The sequence below is a fragment of the Lissotriton vulgaris genome, chromosome 7, assembly GCF_964263255.1.
Source record: "Lissotriton vulgaris chromosome 7, aLisVul1.2, whole genome shotgun sequence".
In the NCBI taxonomy this organism is placed as follows: Eukaryota; Metazoa; Chordata; class Amphibia; order Caudata; family Salamandridae; genus Lissotriton; species Lissotriton vulgaris.
In genome coordinates, this window is record NC_141695.1 from 1,773,686,794 (window position 1) to 1,773,714,036 (window position 27,243).

Genomic DNA, 27,243 nt, shown 5'->3' on the forward strand with positions numbered 1-27,243 from the left:
TGGGACAGGTAAGGGGGCCATGTACTGGGGCAGGTGAGGGGAGGGGGCCATGTACTGGGACAGGTGAGGGGGAGGGGGCCGTGTACTGGGACAGATGAGGGTGAAGGGGCAGTGTACTGGTACAGAAGAGGGGGAGGGGGCTGTGTACTGGGACAGGTGAGGGGGGCGTGTACTGGGACAGGTGAGGGGGAGGGGGCCATGTACTGGGACAGGTTAGGGGGGCTGTCATTGAAACCTCCTGCCGAGGGTAGAGCCATCTACTGGGATGTTTGTACTGGCAAAGGTGGGGGGGCTGCCAGGGAGGGGGTCGCGTACTGGGAGAGGTGAAGGGGGGAGGGGGCCGTGTACTGTGACAGGTGAGGGGGAGGGGGCTGTGTACTGGGAGAGGTGAAGGGGTGAGGGGCCATGTACTCGGACAGGTGAGGGGGAGAGGGCCGTGTACTGGGACAGAAGAGGGGGAGGGGGCTCTGTACTGGGACAGGTGAGGGGGGCGTGTACTGAGACAGGTGAGGGGGTAGGGGGCAGTGTACTGAGACAGGTGAGGGGGGCGGTCATTGAAACCTCCTACCGAGGGAGGGGCCATCTACTGGGATGTTGGTACTGGCAAAGGTGGGGGGGCTGCCAGGGAGGGGGTCGCGTACTGGGAGAGGTGAAGGGGGGAGGGGGCCGTGTACTGTGACAGGTGAGGGGGAGGGGGCTGTGTACTGGGACAGGTGAAGGGGTGAGGGGCCATGTACTCGGACAGGTGAGGGGGAGAGGGCTGTGTACTGGGACAGAAGAGAGGGAGGGGGCTCTGTACTGGGACAGGTGAGGGGGGCGTGTACTGAGACAGGTGAGGGGGTAGGGGGCAGTGTACTGAGACAGGTGAGGGGGGCGGTCATTGAAACCTCCTGCCGAGGGAGGGGCCATCTACTGGGATGTTGGTACTGGCAAAGGTGGGGGGGCTGCCAGGGAGGGGGTCGCGTACTGGGACAGGTGAGGGGGTCGGGCACTAGGACAGATGAAGGCGGCCCAGGTACTGGCCTCAGCAGCACCCCCTCATCTGCCTGGCATGCACCCTCCACCCCCGCTGCAGGCACCAGGGGCGCGCCCTCCATTGTTCTGCCAGGAGAGGGCGTGGGAGGCGGATCTCTCCCTCAGATATCAGTGCCAGGGGGTTCCCGGAGCTCCATCGGCTGGCACCGACAGCTGCCCTGGTGCCAGGCTGCCCATGGGCAGGGAGAGGCAACCGGTGCCATGAACGCGCACCGACCCTTTGCAGGTTACCACCTTGTGAGGGGGCATCTGAGGGCCTTTATTGTGCCTGAGACCAGTGACAGGGGCATCTACAGACCCTCTCCGAGGACACTCAGGGTGTAAGTGGACACCTTGAATCAGTCCAAACATCCCTTGTGGGGATTTAAGAGGTCAAAGATAACCTTAGAAAGCCCTCCTAGTGGTAGCTGCGGAGAGCAACCTTCAGACTAAGTCTTGAGGGAATGTTAAGCAGCTTGTGTTACTAGAATGCAACCAAATAGCATTGGTTAAATGAAAGGAGAACCACACAGTAGTTATAGAAATATGTATTTATTAATATAGCACTCTCTAGTATGAAACAATATCTTCTACACGAAGATACTCGCAAAGCACACACTACTGGAGCACAGAATCAATAGTAAGTAGCACTAATTCACATTGGGCTCCAGGGGAGACCAGACCAGATACTAAGGGCCGGATTCACAGAATTAACTTAAGACAAAATCCTAAACTTACTACTATTTTGGTATTCACAAAAGTCACTTACTCATTCCAGTATTCACAGAAGTTAGGAGTCCTAACTTTAGGACTCATAACCTGAGAAAAATCTAAACTTTAAGACTTTGGGTATTCACATGAGGCATTTAGGAGTCCTAAAGTTAGGACTCATAACCTGAGAAAAATCTGAACTTTAAGACTTTCGGTATTCACAGAAGGCACTTAGGACTCCTAACTTCTGTGAATACCAAAATGGTAGTACGTTTAGGATTTTGTCTTTAGTTAGTTCTGTGAATCTGGCCCTAAAATAGTGGGATAAGAATCACAACTCGAATCAAGACGGGGTCTAGAGGATGTAGAATCACTGGGACCCCAAGGAACCACCCAAGGTGAGTAAGGAGGGACCTCAGGGAGGACGGGTGCAGTGTGGGAATACAACTGTGTGTTCCGTACAGTTCTATGGGGAAGTTGCGGTTGAAGTTTTAAAGATTAAGGACTTTGAAGGAACCCCATGGTACTTAGGAGGGTGGAGAGTCACCCCACCATTGCATACTGTAGCACTAGAGTTACCGATCCCAGGGAAGCCGGGTGCCTTGGTCTGCAGTGGCGCCAGAGACCGCAGTCGATCTCTATGAGGATTTCAAATAAGAGCCACTGCGGGAAGGAGAAAAGTGTCTGATGGAAGCAAAGGTGGATTCTTGTTGAAGAGTATCTGAAAGCAGAGGGGACAGAGTCTGGGTCACTCAGGAGTGACCAGGGGCTCGGCAGATGAATGCCCACCGATGTCGGGTGCTTCACATGAGTTCAGGGGGTTCTTGATTCTGAAGCCACAGGCACCAGGAGATGTCGAGGCCAACCAGAAGCCGGATGTGACCTGTCCCACTAAGGATATCGAGTGCTGAGGTGTTGGTGTCCGGCTGGAGCACCAACAAGCCATGGCAACGGCAACACATGAAGAAGGTCAAGAAAGTTTACGGTTCCGACCAGCAAACACAGTGCAGTCAGGGCAAGCCTGGAGCAACCTGGAGAGCCCAAGAAAAGCAGTGTTGACCCTCAAGGGGTCGAGCCGGAGGCACAGGAGTAGCGACGGGACCTCAAGCAGTTTCACAAAGCAGGAGCCCACGGAGCACTCGTGTGAGGAGGCCGGAGTTCTTTGTTGAAAATTGTGCCAGAGGTTGGGACTACTTGGAGCCCAGAGCACTTGTACAGAAACGCCAACAAGTAATGTGATGTAATAAAAATGCTTGTAAAGCGCTCGAATGCAGAGGCATCTTGGCGCTGGGGTGCATAAGTGGAGCAGAGCAAAGAGAAGACTGACAACTAACCGGCAATGAACAAGCATATGCATTTGCAAATGAATGCGGTCCACAGGGGTACCGGTATTGCAGCCCCCACAAAGGATTATGACCTTAAACTCAGTGAGAGGGCAACTCAGACCCCAGGGGACGTAGAAACCCACCTCCTGTGTTGCAGAAGCCTTTGGAATCCTTAGGTGCTCAGGGTCAGCAGGCTGTGCAGCAGTGTTGTGGTGCCTGTGGTTGCAGGGGAGGGACTCCATCACTCCAAGGGAGATATTATTGGTTGTCCTTGAGGATCCACAGGTCTTGCATGGAGCCTGTATGGAGCCTGTATGGTGCACAGGCTCAGACTATACTTCAGACTGAGAAGGAGGCAAAGTCGGTCCTAAACGAAGTCCCACGCAGTCCAGAGTGTCCGGTCGGCCGGTCAAAGCTCAGTGGTTTCCTGTTCAGAATCTTTTCCACTTCGAATCTATGGTCCTATAGCCAGGTGAGCCCCTTTGTACCCACAGGAGAGGGTTGGACAGATTCAGGGGACCCTACCAGGGGAGGGTCTGGACAGTGAGGAGGTTACTCCCATGCCCTTTGTCCAGTTTCACGCCAGAGCAGGAGCCAACGGCTCCCAGTACTTGTTTGAACTGGACTATGCACAGGGTCACTAAATGTTCCTCTCATGCAGACTTATTTTGTTGTTGGCAACGCACCCACCCGGTCCTCATACACTAAATCCTGTCTAGGAGGTGGTCACACCTCCCTGTGACAGGATGCTCATTGTTCCACCTTCCTCTGCTCGAGCTTGGCTCAGCAGCAGGATGGCAGAGATGTGTCTCTGGTCAGCAGCAACCATTTTGGGCTGTCCGGTGTAGGAGAGTAGGGTCTGCTATCCAATGGTCACCCCAAATTTTTACTTTTTGCTTCACTGGTTTATGACTTAATGTGGCTGTGGGCCTGCTAATCAGACCCACAGCCTGCTGTTCTCTCTCTAAATTACTGCCAATGCACTCTAGGTGCATTACGGATTGGAACTGGTTCACCTTATTTGCCCCTGTAACAGTGTACCCTAGGTACCCAGGGCATAGGTGTTTCCAAGGCCTACCAGGGGATGCAGCATGTATTATGCCACCCCTGGCCTGGCCTCCATATTTGACACAACTGGCTGATCACTCAGCTGGGGCAAGTTGGTGTAATCACCTCTTGCTTAGGTGTAGTATATCTATACCTAACCTAAACTGGGCACATATGTTCCTATCAGCCACTCCTATGGAAGGCCTCATCAATCCTGGAGGCAGAGTGCGTGGAAATATGTGAGATGGTGCTCTAGCATGAGCTGAGCCTGTCTGAACTCCCTTAGCTGTTCCGGGATATTGCCATACCATATACTCTTAAGTGCATTATAATCCTCGCGGTTATTTGCTAACTTTGGTTTGGCTTTATCAAAACATGTCGAGTAAGGTGTCATACGATTTGGAATACTATCCCCTCGACAGTTCTGTCGACGGGGATAGCGTTCCACCCTTCTAGAGGGACACGACATGTACATAGCCTTAACCCCGGTTAAAGTTAACCAGAGCCTCAGCATCACAAAATGGATGCTGCCACCACAGACACAAGTCTGACCTCCTGCTGCTGGGAGTCCTTCCAGCGAGGGAGGCTTGGACAAAGGGTTTCCTGCAGTGGGAGGTGCGAGCACCACCCCAGACAGGATTTTGTGTGTTGGGTAGGACAGGCCTGAATAGAATCAGACATGCCCGGGGCACACAAGGTGTACCCGTGCATAAGCCAGTCCTGGGACTTTCCAGACCCAGGCCTGGCGAGGAGCTGGACAAAGGGAAGGGGGTGTAACTGCCTCCCTTCCTGGTCCCACCCAGAGGAGGGACCTAGGAGGTGATCCACCCCTCAGATTGGAAATAAGAGTGGGAGCAGTGCCATAGCACCTCAGATCATCCTGAATCAACTTGAAACTAAGAAGACAACTGGACTTCGACATTCTGCTGCTCAGAAGACTGAAGAGTATCTCCCTTGTGGCCTAGGAGTGGCCACCCTGTGAACACAGGCACCATCCAGCAACTCCATGTCTGCTTTGCCGCCGCCTCCCGCCGGAGCCGGAGCCCAGAGCCTGACAAGACCCACACTCCCAGACTTCTTATTGCCCGATCCACAGTCCCTGCAAAGAAGGGACCCGTGGAGGCACCGAGAGACGTGGGACCGGATCTCTTGAAAGACCCCCGAGACGCTGACTGCGCAGCACCCGAGGCACCCTCGATGCTGTGCTTTAGGGTTTAAGAAGCCCCACTACCGAGCAGCCGTTGTTCCGAAGATCAGCCCCCCAGCATCTCCACGATCTGCGTGGGGGCCTTTTGCATTGTGCCACTTGACGAGCCATCCCGGCCACTTGTCACGTGGTCAGAGGCCATCTTGGCGATGAAACCTATAATCTACACTACGGGTCTGGTTGCTCCAGACTTGCCCTCGCTCCTGTAAAAGGGAGCACCCACTCTGACCTTGCTGGTCCGAGTGATAAGCCTTTTTCACTTCCTGCGTGGCTTGCATTAGCCAAGGCCTGTTTGCTTCGATCAAGTTGTCGACTCCGCTATCAGCTAGAGCTTTTGTGGCACAGCTCGTGACCGACACCTGGACGTCCTCAACCTCTCGTGTCCACGTGGCTGCTGAGAGAAGCTACACCTCAATGCCAGTCTGCACCGACATCGCCTGGTTCCAATCTGGTTCCACGGTAGTCACTGGCTAGTGACTTTGAACATTGTCCCCTCTGCTTTCAGGTCTTCACCACTTCAGATCCACCCTTGGATCCACCGGAACTTTTCACATCGAGCCGCCTGCAGCATCTTCAGCTCCAAGCACCATCGACCTGCTTGACGAAACCCGACACTACTTCGCACTTGTGCACCCGCTTCCTGTGGGTGAGGTAACTCAACAACGCCGGTGTTCCTACACTGGTACACACCTCTAGTGCCTGTGTCTAAAGTTTCATTCCTCTAGGTCACTCGGAAGGTTCCTAAAACACTAACTTCGTAATTTGTACGCACCATAGACAATGCATTGGTGAACACGTGCACTTTAAGCACTGGACCCGAGTCCCGCGGGCCTTTCCCGACTTAGTCACTGCTAGTCTCGCTCAGCTCCAGCGATTCCCAAGGCCCTAGGCCTACTTCCTTTTCGATTGGTATCTCTTATACCACTTATTTAGTATATGGTTTAGCTGGCCCCTAGGGCTCATCCATATTGTGCAACTTTTGTGTATTTAAACTGTGTTTTGTTTTAATGCTTGTGCTTCTGTGCTCATAAAGAGTATAGGGGATATTTGTAGTTAATAAATATATATATATATTTTCAATATATATCTGTGTGGTGTCCCTTCATTTGGTAATCAAGTGGGTTGTATATGGTAAAACAGCTTGCTTCACATGCCTTTCAGAGTTTAGCCTAAGACTGCTTTGTCCATGCTACCACTAGGATAGCTGGTCTATAAGGTTGACTTACAACCAATCATCATAAGGGTTGCTTGGCATGGTACAAGGTGATCACTAGAACTAGTGAGCATCATATACCAGGCCAACTTCTCACATTGGTGGCAGCGGTGGGATCTGAGCTTGCTGTTGTTTTACCATTACAATCTTTGAGATTATCATTTGAAAGATCATACAGGTACCTGCTAGGTACATATAAAACAAGACTAGTTTACTTAAGTTCTACTGAACTTAGTTGTTGTAGAGGATAGGGAGTAGCACACCTTGACTACAACTACTAGATAGGTTTAGTAGGTAAACACCAGTGTAGGTAGATTGCAACATATCCACCCACACTAGAGCAATGTCTGGAGCAGAGGGTTCCACTGGGAATGTCTCTTTTGAGAGTGACTCTCCAAGGGCACCATCCAAATTTGCTATATTCCCCTTTAAGGAACTAAGGCAGCTTTGTGCCGTAAGAGGTCTTAGGACAGGGCCTACCCCTACTACAGACCACCTTAGAGTGAACTTAGACCAGTATGAGACTCTAAAGACCTCTAAAGCAGACCCCACAGGGAATGCTGAGGGAGGCTCTCCCACTGAAGATGACAATACTGAAACCCCTGTCCCTGTAGTCCAGTTAGATGAGGATGACCAAGTCCCTGGAGATACTCAGCCTGAGGAGGAGGAGGAAGAAGAGGAGACAGAAGGGGAGAACAGTGATTCTGATGATGGCAGAAATAGTCAGGTGCAAGTCCACAGGCTTAACCAGGCTAACTTGAGTGTATTTGGGACTGAAGCAAGGATGACGTTGCCCAGCCACCCAAGTGGACTTAACCAGGAGCATAGGAGAAGGAGGAATCACTCAGGTGAATCCAATACCTCCCAGGCTTCTAGAGGTTCTCGTGGTCACTCCAGAAGGGGGTTGACTAGCCCTCAGAGAAGGGAACATGAGGCCAAAATGAGAGAGGCTGAGCTTAGGATCCAGAAGCAAGAATTAGAAGTTGCCCTGGCCCAAGAGAAACTTGCTAGAGCAAGGCAGACTAGAGAGAGTGGGTTAGAACCCACTGGTGGCAGCATTATCCCCAAGGATAAAGACAGGTCTTTTGATAACAGAAACCTGAGTAAGATTGTGCCCCCCTACAAAGCTGGGGATGATATCCACAAATGCATGACTGCACTTGAGAGAACCTGCAGGGTACAGCAGATCCCTCAGGAGCACTGGGCAGCAATCTTGGGGCTCTCCTTTGAAGGTAGAGGCCGAGACAGACTCCTCACAGTTAGTGATGGGGATTCTAGAAACTACCTGGTCCTGAAGAGTGCTCTGATTGATGGGTTAGGCTTAACCACTGAACAGTACAGGTTAATGTTCAGAGACACCCAGAAGACACAGACTCAGGACTGGTCTGAATTTGTTGAGTGTGCCACTAAGGCTCTGGAGGGATGGTTGCTGGGAAGCAAGGTTACAGACTATGAAGGATTGTACAATTTGCTTATGAGAGAACACATTTTAAATATTTGTCAGAACCAGCAATTGCATCAACATTTGGTGGACTCAGATTTGACCTCTCCCCAAGAATTGGGAAAGAGGGCAGATAAATGGGTTAGAACCAGAGTTAAGCAAAAGAAGCAGAACCAGAACCAGGGTGGTGACCAGAAGAAAACAGACCAGAAGGGTGGGGAGCAGAAAGCTAAAGACCAGAAGTCTTCAACAGGGCCCCAAACTAATGCAGAGGGTGGGTCCCAAACTTCCAAGAAGAAGAAGAAATAAGGTCAAAGAAAACCCTGGTGTAGTACTTGTAAAAAGACCTCTCACTGGACAAGTGAGTGTAAAAAGGGTGGAGCCCCCAACACTGCAGCCCCTAAGGCACCTGCTCCCACTAGTACAGCTGGCAGTGTTGGTCCACAAACTAAGGGGGTAGTGGGTATCACCTTGGGAACTGAAGGAGATTCTGACCTAGTCAGAACCCTTACACAGGCTGTTCTGATCTGTGAGTGGGACATAGATTTGGCCCCTACCATCAGTCCCAGTAATCTGGGCAAATGCAGACAGACGCCTTTGATTAATGACAAAGTGGCTCAAGCATACAGGGACACATGTGCCAGTGTCACTATGGTGACACCTAACTTTGTGGACCCTGGACAATACATGCCAGGTGATAATTACCTGGTGACCAATGCCAGCAATGTCACTACTACACATAGTGTGGCAATTGTTAACTTTTCCTAGGGAGGGGTAACTGGCCTAAAAAGAGTTGTGGTTAGTGCTGATCTCCCAGTTGAATGTTTGTTGGGCAATGACTGGGTGAGCTCTCTATGGTCAGAAGTTGAGTACAGGACTCATGCAGAGATGTTAGGGATATCATCACATGTCCTTGCTGTGATCAGGTCACAGGCCAAAAAGTGCCTCTCTGAACCTCAGGTCTTGGATCCTGGAACAATGAACCAAGCACCTTCCAAGAAGAAGAACAGGAGGGTAAAGGCTGTGCCTTCCCAACTGCCTACAAGTGAGGATCAGCCTTCACAGGAAGATGATCTTGAGTTGAGACCCCTGAAGGGACTGTCCCTGAAGAACTTGAACCTGATCAGGTTGAGTTTCTGGGGGCAGGGGGACCTTCTAGGGCAGACTTGGAGCAGGCTCAGTTAACCTGTCCTTCTCTTGAACCCCTCAGACAGCAGGCTGCTGCTGAGGCTGCTGGGAATGCTCAAGGTGCCCACAAAGTATATTGGGATGATGGGCTCCTTTATTCAGAGGGTAGAGACCCCAATCCTGGTACAACCAGGAGGTTGGTTATACCTCTGCAATTTAGGGGCTTCCTTCTCACCTTGGCCGAAGATATTCCTTTAGCAGGACACCTAGGCCAGAATAAGAATTGGGACAGGCTTGCCCCTCACTTTCACTGGCCTCACATGTCTGAAGACACCAAGGAGTTTTGTCGCTCCTGTGTAACCTGCCAAGCCAGTGGTAAAGCAGGTGGCACCACAAAGGCCCCCCTGATACCACTACCTGTGGTGGGGGTTTACTTTGAAAGAGTGGGGATTGATATTGTAGGTCCAATGGATCCCCCTACAGCATCTGGGCACAGATTCATACTGGTAGTGGTGGACCATGCCACCAGGTACCCAGAGGCAATTCCACTTAGGACCACAACAGCTCCTGTTGTGGCCAGGGTCTTACTTGGAGTTTTCTCCAGAGTGGGGTTTCCTAAGGAGGTAGTATCTGACAGAGGTGCCAACTTCATGTCAGGATACTTGACAGCAATGTCGAAGGAATGTGGTGTCAACTACAAGTTCACCACTCCTTATCATCCACAGTGTAATGGGCTTGTTGAAAGATTTAACAAGACCCTAAAGGATATGATCAAAGGATTACCAGAAAAGCTCAGGCGGAGATGGGACATCCTTCTGCCCTGCCTTTTGTTTGCTTACAGAGAGGTCCCTCAAAAGGGGTTTGGCTTCAGCCCCTTTGAATTGTTGTTTGGGCACCCTGTAAGAGGACCCCTATGTCTGGTGAAGGAAGGATGGGAGTTACCTCTCAAAAAGCCTAAACAAGACATAGTGGACTATGTACTTGGTCTCCGCTCCAGGATGGCTGAGCATATGGAAAAGGCATCCAAAAACCTTGAGGCTAGCCAAGAATTACAGAAAGCTTGGCATGACCAAAAGGCTGTCTTGATTGAGTATCAGCCAGGACAGAAGGTATGGGTGTTGGAGCCAGTGGCCCCAGCAGGACTCCAATACAAATGGTCTGGACCCCATATAATTGTTGAGAAAAAGGGAGAGGTTACCTACTTGGTGGACATAGGAACTCCCAGGAACCCCCACAGGGTGCTCCATGTCAACAGACTGAAGGCATATGTTAACAGGGAAGACATGGGCTTGCTCATGGCTACAGATGAGGGACAGGAGGAAGAGAGTGACCCTCTCCCAGACCTGCTCACTCAGAACCCTGAGGATGGCTCAGTTGATGGTGTGACCTTAGATGGCAGCCTCACTGAACATCAGCAACATGACTGTAGACAAGTTTTGCAGTCATACAGACATATGTTCTCCTTGACACCCAGTCAGACTAACTGGTGTACCCATGTGGTGGACACTGGTGACAGTCGTCCTGTAAAAAGCAAGATTTACAGGCAACCTGACCACGTCAGGGACTGTATAAAGACTGAGGTGCAAAAGATGCTGGAATTAGGTGTTATTGAGCCTTCAGAGAGCCCCTGGGCTAGCTCAGTGGTTCTGGTCCCCAAACCTCACACCAAAGATGGCAAGAGAGAGATGAGGTTCTGTGTGGATTACAGAGGACTCAATGCTGTCACCAGGACAGATGCACACCCTATTCCAAGGGCAGATGAGCTCATTGACAAGTTGGCTTCTGCCAAATATTTGAGCACATTTGACTTGACAGCTGGCTACTGGCAAATCAGGTTAGCTGAGGAGTCTAAAGCCAAAACTGCATTTTCTACCCCCAGTGGGCATTATCAATTTGTGGTGATGCCCTTTGGTTTCAAAAATGCACCTGCCACCTTCCAAAGGTTGGTGAATCAAGTCCTTACTGGGTTGGATGACTTTTGCGCAGCATATCTGGATGATATTGCTGTCTTCAGCTTCACCTGGGAGGATCACCTGGTCCACCTGAAGGAAGTGCTTGAGGCTCTGCAAAAGGCAGGCCTCACTATCAAGGCAACAAAGTGCCAGATAGTACAGAGTAAAGTTGTATACTTGGGCCACCTTGTAGATGGAGGCCAAGTTCAACCCCTGGAGAGTAAGATCCAGACCATCATGGACTTGTCCCCTCCAACTACCCAGACTCAGGTCAGAGCTTTCTTGGGCCTAACTGGGTACTACAGGAAGTTTGTTAAGAACTATGGGTCCATTGTGACTCCTCTTAATGATCTGACATCCACGAAGATGCCCAAAAAGGTTCAGTGGACAGTAAACTGTCAAAAGGCATTTGATGACCTGAAGAAGGCCATGTGCTCTGCACCTATCCTGAAGAGTCCTGACTACTCAAGAGAGTTCATTGTCCAAACAGATGCTTCTGAGTTGGGAGTGGGAGCAGTGCTTTCACAGCTTAATGTAGATGGTCAAGACCAGCCCATTGCTTTTATTAGCAGAAGGCTGACCCCCAGAGAGAAATGTTGGTCAGCTATTGAGAGGGAGGCCTTTGCTGTGGTGTGGGCCCTGAAGAAGTTGAGACCATACTTATTTGGCACTCACTTCAAGATTCAGACCGACCATAAGCCCCTCTTATGGCTTAATCAGATGAAGGGTGAAAACCCCAAACTACTCAGGTGGTCCATTTCCCTACAGGGGATGGACTTTACAGTGGAGCACCGCCCAGGGACAGACCATGGCAACGCAGATGGTCTCTCCAGGTACTTCCACTTAGAACATGAGGACGCAACTGGTCAAGGTTAGTCTAATGTCCCTGCGTTTGGGGGGGGGGGGTTGTGTAGGAGAGTAGGGTCTGCTATCCTATGGTCACCCCAAATTTTTGCTATTTGCTTCACTGGTTTATGACTTAATGTGGCTGTGGGCCTGCTAATCAGACCCACAGCCTGAGGTTCTCTCTCTAAATTACTGCCAATGCACTCTAGGTGCATTACGAATTGAAACTGGTTCACCTTATTGGCCCCTGTAACAGTGTACCCTAGGTACCCAGGGCATAGGTGTTTCCAAGGCCTACCGGGGGCTGCAGCATGTATTGTGCCACCCCTGGCCTGGCCTCCATATTTGACACAACTGGCTGATCACTCAGCTGGGGCAAGTTGGTGTAATCACCTCTTGCTTAGGTGTAGTATATCTATACCTAACCTAAACTGGGCACATATGTTCCTATCAGCCACTCCTATGGAAGGCCTCATCAATCCTGGAGGCAGAGTGCTTGGAAATATGTGAGATGGTGCTCTAGCATGAGCTGAGCCTGTCTGCAGCTGTCGGGAACGACTCCCTTAGCTGTTCCGGGATATTGCCATACCATATACTCTTAAGTGCATTATAATCCTCGCTGTTATTTGCTAACTTTGGTTTGGCTTTATCAAAACATGTCAAGTAAGGTGTCATACGATTTGGAATACTATCCCCTCGACAGTTCTGTCGACGGGGATAGCATTCCACCCTTCTAGAGGGACACTACATGTACATAGCCTTAACCCCGGTTAAAGTTAACCAGAGCCTCAGCATCACAAAATGGATGCTGCCACCACAGACACAAGTCTGACCTCCTGCTCCTGGGAGTCCTTCCAGCGAGGGTGGCTTAGACAAAGGGTTTCCTGCCGTGGGAGGTGCGAGCACCACCCCAGACAGGATTTTATGTATTGGGTAGGACAGGCCTGAATAGAATCAGACATGCCCGGGGCACACAAGGTGTCCCCGTGCATAAGCCAGTCCAAACCGGTCCTGGGACTTTCCAGACCCAGGCCTGGTGAAGAGCTGGACAAAGAAAAGGGGGTGTAACTGCCCCCCTTCCTGGTCCCACCCAGAGGAGGGACCTAGCAGGTGATCCACCCCTCAGATTGGGAATAAGAGTGGGAGCAGTGCCATAGCATCGCAGATCATCCTGAATCAACTTGAAAATAAGAAGAAGACTGGACTTCGACATTCTGCTGCACAGAAGACTGAAGAGAATCTCCCTTGTGGCCTAGGAGTGGCCACCCTGTGAACACAGGCACCAACCAGCAACTCGACGTCTGCTTTGCCGCCGCCTCCCGCCGGAGCCCGAGCCCAGAGCCCGACAAGAACCAGACTCCCAGACCTCTCACAGCCCGATCCACAGTCCCTTCAAAGAAGGGACCCGTGGAGGCACCGAGTGACATGGGACCGGACCTTTTGGAAGACACTCGAAAAGCTGACTGCGCAGCATCTGAGGCATCCTCGGCAATGTGCTTTGGGGACTGAGAGCCCCCACCATCGAGCAGCCCTTGCACCGAAGATCAGCCCCCCAGCATCTCCACAATCTGCGTGGGGCCCTTTTGCATTGTGCCACTCGACACGCCATCCTGGCCACTTGCCACGTGGTCAGTGGCCATCTTGGCGACGAAACCTATAATCTACACTGTTGGTCTAGGTGCTCCAGACTTGCCCTCGCTCCTGTAAAAGGGTGCACCCACTCTGATCTTGCTGGTCCGAGTGATAAGCCTTTTTCACTTCCTGCGTGGCTTGCATTAGCCAAGGCCTGTTTGCTCCAATCAAGTTGCCGACACCGCCATCAGCTAGAGCCTTTGGGGGACAGCTAGTGACCGACACCTGGACGTCCTCGACCTCTTCGTGTCCACGTGGCAGCTGAGAGAAGCTACACCTCAAAGCCTGTCTGCACCCAACATCGCCTGGTTCCAATCTGGTTCCACGGTAGTCACTGGCTAGTGACTTTGAACATTGTCCCCTCTGCTTTCAGGTCTTCACCACTTCAGATCCACCCTTGGATCCACCGGAACTCTTCACATCGAGCCGCCTGCAGCATCTTCAGCTCCAAGCACCATCGACCTGCGTGACGAATCCCGACACTACTTCGCACTTGTGCACCCGCTTCCTGTGGGTGAGGTAACTCAACAACGCCGGTGCACTTTAAGCACTGGACCCGAGTCCCGCGGGCCTTTCCCGACTTAGTCACTGCTAGTCTCGCTCAGCTCCAGCGATTCCCAAGGCCCTAGGCCTACTTCCTTTTCTTTTTTTTTTTTTTTTAAATTTTTGAAAACCTTTATTGTGCAGTAAGGATGATACAAATACGGGCCTACAACCGTCCGGCCGGCCACAATACGGTCATGCACATAAGGCAAAGTATACGGTCCCCCAGCGCCGGTCAGCAATATAACATCAATTAACAGCAGTTGTACTGAGTAGAATCCTGACGCTAGGGAAAGGAGCAGTGAGGTTAAATTTTTAAGATTTTAGTCCAAAAATAACTCAGTGGAGAATAGACCCAAGGAGTACTGAGTCCGTACAGTTACTTCACCACATGGGCAGGCAGCGTCAAAAAGTAACAACAATAATAAGGAATCTCCCACCAATTCGGCAGTACAGTACGTAGCAACAGGAGAGTCAGCTAGCATTTACGCACCACCCCAAGTACTACCCGTACCCCCTAAACCCTTATCGCAGACTCAGGACAGAAAGAGGAAAAATCATAAAAGAAGATCATACATAGGCACCATAGAAACTTAACTAAAACTAAATTTAACCCCCCACCCTACACACATGCAGAGGCTACGGCCTGCCCCCCCCCCCAGCAGAGTGTCTGTCGCCCCAAAAACCCGAAATATAGGAAGAAAGAGAAATAGTGAAAGAAAGAAGGAAAAGAAGAAAAAATTCACCAGTGATATAGGGAGCAAGGAGGAAGATCCATCCCTGGATTCCCACAAAGAAAAGAAGGTGGGGGAGGAGCCCGCAGTCATCAGGCCACCAGGACTTACGAGCGCTGCAATGGTACCTGCATCAGATATAGCACCGATGTTGGAGACAGCACACTAATAGGAACCAAACAGCCCATCCCCCGACCCCCAGTCCGCCCAGAGCCGACATATTAGCTACGGTGATAAACAATAGGATTCCGGAGCCACCATTGTACAATGAAAGAAACGTCTCCCCCAATTCACTAAACAGAGCCAAAAAAAACGTTCCAGGCCAGGTCAGTTCCAGACAATCAGCAAGTCAAAGTACGAGGGAACCTCAGCCTTGGCCAGTGCGCCGAAATACATCCAGATGTGTCCACAACTGTACTCTCCCCTCAAACTGGACAAAGGAACAAAATGGCCTCTCCCAACAAGGAAGACAAAGAGGAAGAGGAAGTGAGCATCCCCAAGAAATCACAGTGCCGATGCCCAAGTGGCGGGGCGCCCCCCCCGCCGTTGTTAATTGAATCACACTCCGCAAACGCAGAGAAAGAGTCACGGTGGCAGAGGCAGGGAGGGGGACCATCGCCCAAGAAGTCTCCGGGGAATGCCTTGGTGTTAAGGGAGTAGCAACAGTATCAGGCAGCACAGCGGAAAGGGACTCGGCAACAGTATCTTCGGCAATAGTGCAACAGTCTGCCACATATCCAGGGTCCGGACGCATCTCCACAGTCGCGCGATGGAAGTCTGTCCCTTGAGCAGGGGTAGATAGCGGCAGCAGGGGGCCAGTCGAGTTCAGACCCGTAGGACACGAGGCAGCTCCCACTATCTTTTGCTCCAGCGCACGGGATTGTCGCCGCCATGACACCCGCAAGTCAAGCAGGGCAGCCAAGATGTCGCCATAAGTCAGCTCCCTCTGCGTTGCTGGCTGACTTTCGCTGCGCGGATGTTCCCCCGGGTCATTCACTAGTGCAGGCATGAAGGGGGAGCTGCCCATCGAAAACGGAGAGACAGCCATCGTCCTCCAACTTGGGAGGGGGCGCCAGGGCCACCCCAGCAACAGGCTCGCGGTGCAGAGAGGGGGGGGCGGCCGTGCAGGCGGGAGCTGAAAAAGTGTGAGCCACCAACAGGTTAGCGGCACGCAGGCCCAGGGCAGGGCAGAGTGGAGGCTTATTTTCGGATCGGCGGCATGGAAGGGCAGCGGCAGAGCAGGAACCCGAAAATGGGCTCCGTGCAGTCAGTAAGCAGCAATGCGGGAGGAAAACGTTGTATTCCGGCTTCCAGCTTCTATCAGGAGCAGGGAATCCCAGCAAGGAGTCTTACCGCTCAAAAGGGGGCGATGCAAGCAGTCTCCGCGATCAGCGGCTCTCCTGCCCCAGCCTGTGCCGTGTCTGCGTGTCCGGTCGAAGGCGCCCAGCCGTGTCCAATGGCGGCGACCCGCTCCAGGTCCCGGGTCGGAGTAGGAGGTCAGAGAACGGTACTAATTCACCGTAGAATCGATCGGTAAGGGTCTCAAAAGAGCACCGGCGACATACGTGCTCGCATGCCTCCTTTTGTCCCAGATCCAGTCAGGATTATGGCCAGCATTTCGGTGCAGGATCGGACGGCTCGCGGAGCCTAGAGCCTACACGTCCGTCCCGGTCGCCATCTTGGCTCCTCCCCGGCCTACTTCCTTTTCGATTGGTATCTCTTATACCACTTTCCTAGTATATGGTTTAGGTGGCCCCTAGGGCTCATCCATATTGTGCAACTTTTGTGTATTTAAACTGTGTTTTGTTTAAACGCTTGCGCTTCTGTGCTCATAAAGAGTATAGGGGATATTTGTAGTTAATAGATCAATATATATTTTCAAATATATCTCTGTGGTGTCCTTTCATTTGGTATTCAAGGGGGTTGTGTATGGTAATACAGCTGGCTTCACATGCCTTTCAGAGTTTAGCCTAAGACTGCTTTGTCCACGTTACCACTAGGATAACTGGTCTATAAGGTTGACTTACAACCGATCATCATAAGGGTTGCTTGGCATGGTACAAGGTGATCACTAGAACTAGTGAGCAGCATATACCAGGCCAACTTCTCACACCCGGGACAAGAAGGCTGGTACCGGGAGCACCAGGGATCCAACGAAGCTCGCTTCTGAGATGTGGAATCATACCCCCACTCCAGTAACAGTATGATTCCACAATGTTTGACACCAAACACGATAGGGTTACTTTCAGCCGTTTTAGAGTTGGTCAATACGCGGTTGCCTAATGCAACTCTATATGTCGTAAATGGCTTATACACTGACAACCCGGGAGAATTGTCTCCGAAGGTTGCAGAGGGGCTCTGCTCATGCAGGGGCACCCTCTCATGTGAAACCAGCACCCTGCCTTCAGGAGTGACTTAAGTTTTAAGTGTAGTGACCTATAGTGACCTATAGATATAGTCAACCTATAACTAAAGTAAGTGGTGCATGCACCATTTTACACAGGCTGCAATGGCAGACCTGTAGTTCCATTTTGAATGGCCTCTCATGGGTGGCATAATACATGTTTCAGCCCATGGGAGGCCTCTGAGGTACCTATGCCCTGAGTACATGTGTACCATATACTAGGGACTTGCAAGGGTACCCCAGTTCCCAATCATGAGGGTGCAAAGTACATGACATAACAGTTTTCGGATAAAGCAGATAGACCGGGGTCCTGAGAAGTTGCTGCGCTTTGGCATCACAGTAGGTGGAGCTCGGAGCAAAGTCCAGCGGCGGTGATTGGTCTTTCAAGGTTGTAAATTGGGTTCATTGGGTTGCACGCTAAGGCGCATGGGCACTCGCCCTTTAATGACGTGCAGGTGGAAGGTCCAAAGCAGGGCTTAATTTGTATAAAATACAGAAAGGGAACCCAGAGGCCCTGCTGCAGCTGGTCCCACCCACAGCTCCCACCACTGCTGCCGAATGCCAGTATTTCCCACTAACTACTTACCCCTCAGACACCAAAGCAGGTGTGATATTTTGGCCTAGTCCATGTCAGGCCAAGCTGGAGGGATTATGTGGAAGTGCTAGTTTTAATATTTTGTTAGTAAATTAATTTGCCAAATACTGAATTGTCATGGTGTCTTCAGAAATAGTCTGAGAGCGCCCCCGTGGGGTGTACTCTCATAACAAGTGCCAGTGTTCAAAATAAATCCCGGTGCTACGCACCGACAAAGACCGGCACAAATTAAGCACCGTCTTAAAGGAGTTTTTTCTAGAAGACTTTTAAGATGGGTCGATAATTCATTTAGAAACGAGGAATCTTTAAGTGATAAGGGCCCCGTTGCCAAATTGGTCGAGATTTTTGTGCACAGCAGGAGGGCTGTGACACAGTTGTCCTTTCCTTTACATAGAGCATCACATCTTTGCTGCAGCAGACTTTTCACAGGAAACTAGTATAAAACAACTAAGGGGCATATTACCAAGCAATAGCGATAATTATCGCTATTGCTTGGTTAGCGTGAAAAAATTATCGCCGAGTTGCGGCGATTTTTATCGCAGATAAACCTTGGTATTACCAAGGTTTATCGCAAATGCGATAAAAATCGCTGCAATGCATGAATATCGCTGAAAAGTCAGCGATATTCATGCATTACCGAGCTAATGCTCTTAGCCATGTTATCCACCTCCCATTGGATAACATGGCTAAGAACTGCTCAAGGGCAGGTGTTAGCTTTTGGAGATATTTGCGCTTATCGCGAATATCTCCAAAAGTTGGTAATAGGAGATAGCGATGTTAGCGACTGTTTCCAGTCGCTAACATCTTGGCACGCCCACTTTGCATGTCATTAGTGATAAATATCACTGACATGCAAAGCGGGGCCCAAGATGGTCGCTATCTCCTACTAGCTGTCGCTAACTGGTGTTAGCGACAGCTAGTTAATAGAGAGATAATTTTATCTCCGCTTTCTTGGCTTTTAAAGCCAAAAAAACGGAGATAAACCCCCTTGATAATATGCTCCTAAACTTCTTTGCTCTTCGCCCACAGCTTAGGAGCCATGACATCAGGTATGGACTATTGAAGGCCGACAACATGGTAATAAAGTTGGGAGGAACAAAAAGAAAGAACTCTATGAACTAGAAGATCTGCCGAAGGATATGGAGTGTTTACGTGCACCAGAGGTGGGCACCAGGTATGTTTCAAGCCAGTGTCAGCTCCGGAAAAACTTCTAGAGGGAACTTCAGGAGTCTGGTACAAGATGATGGGCCGACAAGGAAAGGATAACAGACCCACAGGCCTGAAGGGGCCGGCAGAGAAAACTTTAGAGCCCTGCGTAACTCTAGAAATACACTGTTTGCTCAGACCAGGGCGTGCCCAGTAAATTACCCACGTGGCAGGGATTCTGCAGAGTCACAGAACTATGCTTGGGATCACAGAACCTTAGCAGGCAGGGACCGCGTCATCCCTCCACCTGGGTACCCACGAGCCCGGGGACCAACGAGCTATAGTGTCTCACTTGCCCCCCTACTCACTCACAGAGGAACAAGTGGTGAGACACCCCAGAGCACAACACTCACGACCCTCTCAGGAATCGCGGTTACAAGACACACCCTTTCACTCTCACCCTCCTACTTGTCCACATTAAGTTCTGACAGAGACACGAGGAAAGTTTAAAATGTTTATATGAACCATCACGCTCTAGTATGCAGTATACATGCCACAATAAGTCAGAAGATGCCGAACACAACTACGGTCAGCAGAGTTAGTAGGCCATAAATCGTAAAAGAAGCTGTCATTGTATAAGACAGGGTTACCTAACCCTCCTCACCTCCTACAGAAGCAAAGATATTATATATCAGAAGATCTCTGGGTGTTGGCAGCGGACCCCGTACCTGGGGGTCTTACATGTATGACAGTCTGAGGGACGGATACCAGTACAGCACTGAGCTCTGTAGAAGGGGGGCCAGGACAGGTACAGAAGGGGTCAGAGGTCAGTACCTGGGGGTCTTACATGTATGACAGTCTGAGGGACGGATATCTGTATAGCACTGAGCTCTGTAGAAGGGGGGGCCAGGACAGGTACAGAAGGGGTCAGAGGTCAGTACCTGGGGGTCTTACATGTATGACAGTCGGAGGGACGGATACCTGTACAGCACTGAGCTCTGTAGAAGGGGGGGCCAGGACGGATACAGTAGGGGTCAGAGGTCAGTACCTGGGGGTCTTACATGTATGACAGTCGGAGGGACGGATATCTGTATAGCACTGAGCTCTGTAGAAGGGGGGGACCAGGACAGGTACAGTAGGGGTCAGAGGTCAGTACCTGGGGGTCTTACATGTACGACAGTCGGAGGGACGGATACCAGTACAGCACTGAGCTCACTGAGAGGAAAAACCATCCTGCATGGCTTCTCCTCTCCTTGTAAATATGGCCCCTATACAAGCAGCACTTTGCGTGGAAGGGGCAACCATGGGTATTGCTGTGGGTGTTCCCACGCAACTCCCATGGAACGAAGCAAATTTCTAGATTCACTAGGATTCGTGAATCTGGAAATGCGTCTGAATGCGGCGCCTCCCCAGGGGAGGCGCAGGCCCGAGGAGCAGTGAGGAGAAATGTTATCATTTCTCCTCGTTGTTTCCTCTTTCAATGCGTTCTGCAGTCTACAGCACACTTTGAAAGAGAACAAGCATTAGAAATGCAATAGGTCTCGCAGCATTAGAGTTAGTGCTTTTAGAATTGTTTATGGGTTTTTTTGTAAATCTTTAGCATGAGGTTGAGGGTGAGTGAGGGTGAGTGAGGGTGAGGGGTTGAGGGTGAGTGAGGGTGAGGCTGAGGTGTTGAGGGTGAGTGAGGGGTTGAGGGTGAGGGGTTGAGGGTGAGTAAGGGTGAGGGGTTGAGGGTGAGTGAGAGTGAGGGTGAGTGAGGGGTTGAGGGTGAGTGAGGGTGAGGGTGAGGGATTGAGGGTGAGTGAGGGGTTGAGGGTGAGGGGTTGAGGGTGAGTGAGGGTGAGGGGTTGAGGGTGGGTGAGGGGTTGAGGGTGAGTGAGGGTGAGGGGTTGAGGGTGAGTGAGGGTGAGGGTGAGGGTGAGTGAGGGTGAGTGAGGGTGAGGGTGAGTGAGGGTGAGTGAGGGTGAGGGTGAGTGAGGGTGGGTGAGTGTGAGTGAGGGTGAGTGGGGGTGAGTGTGGGTGAGTGTGGGTGAGTGATTGAGGGTGAGGGGTTGAGGGTGAGTGAGGGTGAGGGGTTGAGGGTGAGTGAGGGTGAGGGAGGGTGAGGGGTTGAGGGTGAGGGGTTGAGGGTGAGTGGGGGTGAGTGAGGGTGAGGGGTTGAGGGTGAGTGAGGGTGAAGGTGAGTGAGGGTAAGGGTGAGTGAGTGTGAGTGAGGGTGAGTGTGGGTGAGTGAGGGTGAGGGATTGAGGGTGAGGGGTTGAGGGTGGGTGAGGGGTTGAGGGTGAGTGAGGGTGAGGGTGAGGGGTTGAGGGTGAGGGGTTGAGGGTGAGTGGGGGTGAGTGAGGGTGAGGGGTTGAGAGTGGGGGTGAGTGAGGGTGAGGGGTTGAGGGTGAGTGAGGGTGAGGGGTTGAGAGTGAGTGAGGGTGAGGGGTTGAGAGTGAGTGAGGATGAGGGGTTGAGGGTGGGTGAGGGTGAGTGAGGGTGAGTGTGAGTGAGGGTGAGTGAGGGTGAGTGAGGGTGAGTGAGGGTGAGTGAGGGTGAGGGTGAGTGAAGGTGGGTGAGGGTGAGGGGTTGAGGGTGATTGAGGGTGAGGCGTTGAGGGTGAGGGTGGCACCGGGGCTGAGAAACCCACTGATCCCTGATTATTGCTGCATTTAACAGAGGGCCCGTTACACCCTGGCTAAGCCACTGAGCGACTCTACGTAACCTAACCGCGCCTACCCCTGGATAGTGAATGAATGAGCTGTTTTCTGTACCGTAAATACTGACTTCAGTGGCTGGAATTCATGGCTCGTGCTGGTCTGCAGACATCACATTAGCACTTGCGTCACGGGGTGGGGAGGGCCCGCGACGGAGACAATCCACGGATGCAGCCTCCTACCCTGGGGCAGGAAGCATGACCAGCCCCAAACCCTGGGGCAGGAAGTACCCAAACAATGGCCCCTCTGACCCCTGAAACGCTGATGCATCAGCCTTCCGTGGCCATCAACACACGCTTATTCAGCCTCACGAGCAGGGCCATAAGTGTCTGTGATTGTTTGATCTCTTTCACAGATGATTTTAAAGTGGCGCTACCTTTAGACAACGGCGGTATTCCCAAAAGGGGTGTGAACGTTGTACAAGTCGTTTCTTGCAACCCTGGTGAGGTTTGTGTTTTGCCACTTCACAAATTTGTACAGTTTGAGATTGTTGCCAAATTTGTTTACAAGTCGTGACACTTACGACAATCCATTATTTTCAACAATTTATCTCGTAAGAGGTAAACTTGGAGAGAACACTTCCATATAAGGCAACTTGCTATGAAAAGTATCACGCAATGCACATACAAACTTGGCATGGAGGAAGGAAAGCTTGAACCCGCAACTTAACAAATTGTGAAAAAAATGTAACTTTGTAAAACTTTGCTGGCGTAAAATAAATGGAGATGCATTCTGACAATTCTCCGCCCGCCACTCCTGCGTTGATTCTGGAATTAATGTCACAGTATGAGGACAATCTGTGACTGAAAACGAACATCGTATCTTTCTTCTAATTGCTTTTCACTCACTAAAAGAATAAACTTGTTTTCTGTGCATAACAAGCTTTGGTAAAAACCAATAAGTCTCAGTAAAAAAACAGTAACAGTAAAAATACGTTTATTGTTCAGTTAATTGAAACCACAGCAATAGCAACATTAAAATAAATATCACTTTTTATGTTGTCTAAAGATAAAACTATTTCTTCTAAGTCTTACCTATGTGACTGTTGGTTTTACCAATGGCTGTTAGCAAAGCTGAAATGCACCCGGCACGCTGAAGTACAAAAAAACAACCGAATACATAGCCACTGGTCACTTTTAGGTGCGCACATCTACAGAATGATGCTGCTACTTTTGTTTTTAGTTACAGATATAAATCAGTTAAGGTAAGTAAAAAAACAAAGCGCACAAAATGTTTATTTTTATTTAAAGCAGATAGGGGATGGGAATATAGGGCGGGGGTGAAGCAGGGGGGTTGGGAGCAAAGCGGGGTGGGCGGGAGAGACAGAAACACAACAGGGGAAGGGCAGGGGGGCACAGAGGCCACACGGGGCAGGATTGAGGGCGACTGCAAAATGGAGAAACACAGACTAGCACAACAGGAAGGGGGCGGGGAGAAGCACGCAGGGACAGACAGCATTACACGAGGAAGACGGTTTAAAGACGCATGCACACACAACTAGGGAGGCACTACGTGCCTAAAATGCTGTACAGGAAGGATGGCAACCAGACAGAGAGTTGCAGACATCTCAAACGTATCCATGGCTTAGATAGCACGAGAAATGCAAGTCAAAGAGCGATCATTACGGGCAGATCTTCCATCTTCCACAGATGTGTCAAGAATAAGGTTTGGGAACAACTTTGTTAACCATTATAAATAACTGCTTAGAGATTCCATGTACGTGTTGGCATCATTAAGAAGATTTAATAGCTCACATTAATTTTAGTGAAAACATGGATTGACTTTTAGTGCCTTCCATTTGCTCTGCTTGCTACTATAAGAACCACCGGGTTTTAAAAGGAAGTTTCAATAGAACAATCACACTGTAAGATGGTTGGTAAATGTAAACAAGGAATACAGATTATTTAGTCATGTTACCAGCTTTCTATCGTTTGTTTGCGGGAATGAGAGACTCTCCCAAATACCTTCCACAGAAGGCAAATGGATAGCAACGTCTTAAGACCAACTACAGAGGCGGAGAAAGGCAGTGTGAATCAGCAATATCCAGTGCCAAGATTTAAAAAAAACAAGACGGACGGACGGAAGAGAGGGGAGGGGGGAGAAGAAATACGACACGGCGGGAGGGGGGGGAGCGGGTAAACATAGACGAGGGGAGGAGAAGAGAAGCACCGTTGTGATGGAAACGAAAGCATAGAAAGTAAAGAAGAACAAGTCGATGGTTTTCATTACGTTGTTTTTAAGGAGGGAAGAGAGGGGAGGGGGGAGGAGAAATGCGAGACGGCGGGAAGGGGGCAGACATGGCGGGGAGGGGGCGGAGCGGGGGAGAGGGTGTGTGTGTGTTGTTAGGAGACGGACGTGCACGCGCACGCGCTTTTAAGGTCAATGCGCATAAGCTCAATGCGCATGCGCATTGACCTTAAAAGTCACGGGCACTGCAAGGAATCGCCACGATTCCTTGCAGTGTGGATAAAGAGTGGATAACTCGCAATAGTCTCGCTTGCTCGATGCGCATGCGCATCGACAGGCGAGACCTAAAAACGGCTGTAGTGATTGTTTTATTGTGCAGGAAGGGGACCCTTCCTGCATGAAAACAATCATCCCTGTGACGCAGGCATCCTTGCACCTTGGTGGAAGGGTACCTGCGCATGGAAGCTGTTTGTGCGTCTGTGCAGAGGAAAGCACAGAGATGCAACAGTGTTGTAGATATGTTTTTTTTTTTTTTTAGCAGAGTTTTATATAGCGTGAACTAGACCCGAACCGAACCGAATCAGGTATCAGAGCGCTTTACATAGCACCAGTTACTTTACATTCGGACACATGTTCACTTTTGTTAGGCGCGGGGAGATTGAGTGATTTGCCCAGAATCACAGGAAGTTTGGCGTTGTTACCGAGACTCGAACCCAGTTCTTCCAGGTCCGAGGTCGAGCGCCCTAGCCGTCAGGCTGGAATACAGTTGGCACTTCGTCCACTGAATTTACCTATCATTGCTAGAATATGATGAAAAAAGTGAAACACGTGAACATTTTGCATTTTTCTTGTTCACAGAGGATTGTTAGCTGAACAAAAAGCCAGTTATGTATATCCTGTTGCCATTTTGTAACACACTGATATCAGAGTCAGGCATAGTTGTAATGCAGAGTGGCAGCACCTCCAATATATTAGCTGATGGTGCAGTGACATGCTGCCCATGTCTCTTGGTCTCATGATAAACAGCATTTCGTGCACCGTAACAACATACCAAGGGCAGTTTATGGCTCGATATTTATCATAAATGTCGGCAGGTTACGAAGAGTAAAAATATATAAAACAGAAAAGGGCAGAGTTGGTGACAGCCGCAAGAGAGGACAGGCGAAGGCGTGATGGAAAGGATGAGAGGAGGGACACTGGACAAGTGGGGTTGAGGAGAGCTGTGTGAAGAGGAGGGTCTTATGAAAAGAGAGGAGATGATGATGGGGAGAGATTGCGGTAAAAGAAGGTGGAAGGATGGGACGAAGCCGGGATGATCGGCAAGCATCATAGTGGAGGCCCAGTGAAATATAATGGGAGATGAAAAATGTCAGTGGTAGACACCGAAAGGAGGTAATAAGATGGGGAGTGCGCGAGAGCGACTGGGAGGATTGCAGGAGAAGATACATAATTGAGAGGACGCTGCAAAAAGGAGAGTCATTCGGAGAGGAGCAAGAAATATTAGCTGAAAGGATGGCAAGAGGTGAGTAGCGGCCCTTGGACAGTTGGTGTTTTAATGAAATGGAATGGTTATTCCTAATGGTGGAATGCACTGCCTGAGGACTGAGTGCAGATTTACTGCTTCCATGTCTGGTAGGTCAGCTGCAAGTTCTGACTTTGCTCGACCTGGATTAAGGTGCGTTAGAGCGATACTTGTAATGGGCCCAGAAGATCATGGCAGCAGGAAGGTTAGGGCAGATATGTGGCCTTGTTTCACTTTAACTGTAGTAAAAATTCGGTTATCTCTGCTGACAACCTTGTGTATCAGTTCCCTTTTGAGTGACATCTAGAATGTATTTTCCAGTGGCACAATTATGCTAATTAATTTTGAAACCTTAGAAATATCCTCCCTCTTTTGCATCCCATTACTTTGAAAGTGACTCCGTGAGCCGCAGCCAAATGGCTTGCGGAATGCACTGAGTCACTTTCATTGTAAATCTGCCCCCAGGTTTTCCCTGGTCTTAATTTTGTCGCTGCGTCCCATTTACGCTGTCCTTGTAAATAGGGATCAGCGTCAAAAACAATGTGTTGCACAACACCCATTGCCCTCCCCTTTCCCACTGAAAACAGCGTGAAAGGGTGCCTTATTTACAAGGCAGCTTTAAACCACGTTAAGTGTCTTAACGCTGCCTTGTAAATAGGGCGTAATGTGACGTTGTGGTGGCGGCAGGGGCATGAACATATGCCCGTCCCTCTCCCCTGTCCGAGTCAAGATGCTTCAAGATCATCGAATTCCACCTCAATGAGGTCTGTGGTTGGGTAATGAAACCTGAGCTTCGGGGAGCTTTACAGTGAAAAAGGCTACGTCTACTTCGTGGGTACATTCATTCCAAAAAGCAGAGTTGTCATCGTAGATGGAGACCACTTGAGCCTCTCTCCAGGGGATCAGTCGACCGTAAAAAACGACGATATGCATTTTACATCAAAAGAGTAAACGCCATTCAACATCAAAAGCAATGAATCCTGCACAGGAAAATACAAAATCATCTGCATATCAAACATGAAATGCCCCGTTCGTCTGCGGTTACATCCAGGAATTACCGATTGAAATTCAATAACTGCACAAGGTTTTATGGTAGATTGTGTGGTTCCTCAGTCCTTTGATAGTCCCTCTCTGTGGTTCCTCAGTCCTTTGATAGTCCCTCCCAGTGGTTCCTCAGTCCTCTGATAGTCCCTCCCTGTGGTCCCTCAAACCTTTGATAGTCCCTCCCTGTGGTCCCTCAGTCCTTTGATAGTCCCTCCCTGTGGTCCCTCAGTCCTTTGATAGCCCCTCCCTGTGGTTCCTCAGTCCTTTGATAGTCCCTCCAAGTGGTTCCCCAGTCCTATGATAGTCCCTCCCTGTGTTCCCTCAGTCCTTTGATAGTCCCTCCCTGTGGTCCCCAAGTCCTCTGGTAGCCTCTCTCTGTGGTTCCTCAGTCCTCTGATAGTCCCTCTCTGTGGTGCCTTAGTCCTCTGATAGTCCCTACCAGTGGTTCCTCAAGCCTCTGATAGTCCCTCCCTGTGGTCCCTCAGTCCTCTGATAGTCCCTCCCTCTGGTCCCTTAGTCCTCTGATAGACGCTCCCTGTGGTTCCACAGTTCTTTGATAGTCCCTCCCTGTGGTCCCTTAGTCCTCTGATAGTCCCTCCCTGTGCTCCCTCAGTCCTCTGATAGTCCCTCCCTGTGGACCCTCAGTCCTCTGATATTCCCTCCCTGTGGTCCCTCAGTTCTCTGATAGTCCCTCCCAGTGGTCTCTCAGTCCTCTGATAGTCCTTCCTCAGTGGTTCCACAGTTCTTTGATCTTCCCTCCCAGTGGTCCCTCAGTCCTCTGATAGTCCCTCCCTGTGGTCCCTCAGTCCTCGGACAGTCCCTCCCTGTGGTCCCTCAGTCCTTTGATAGTCCC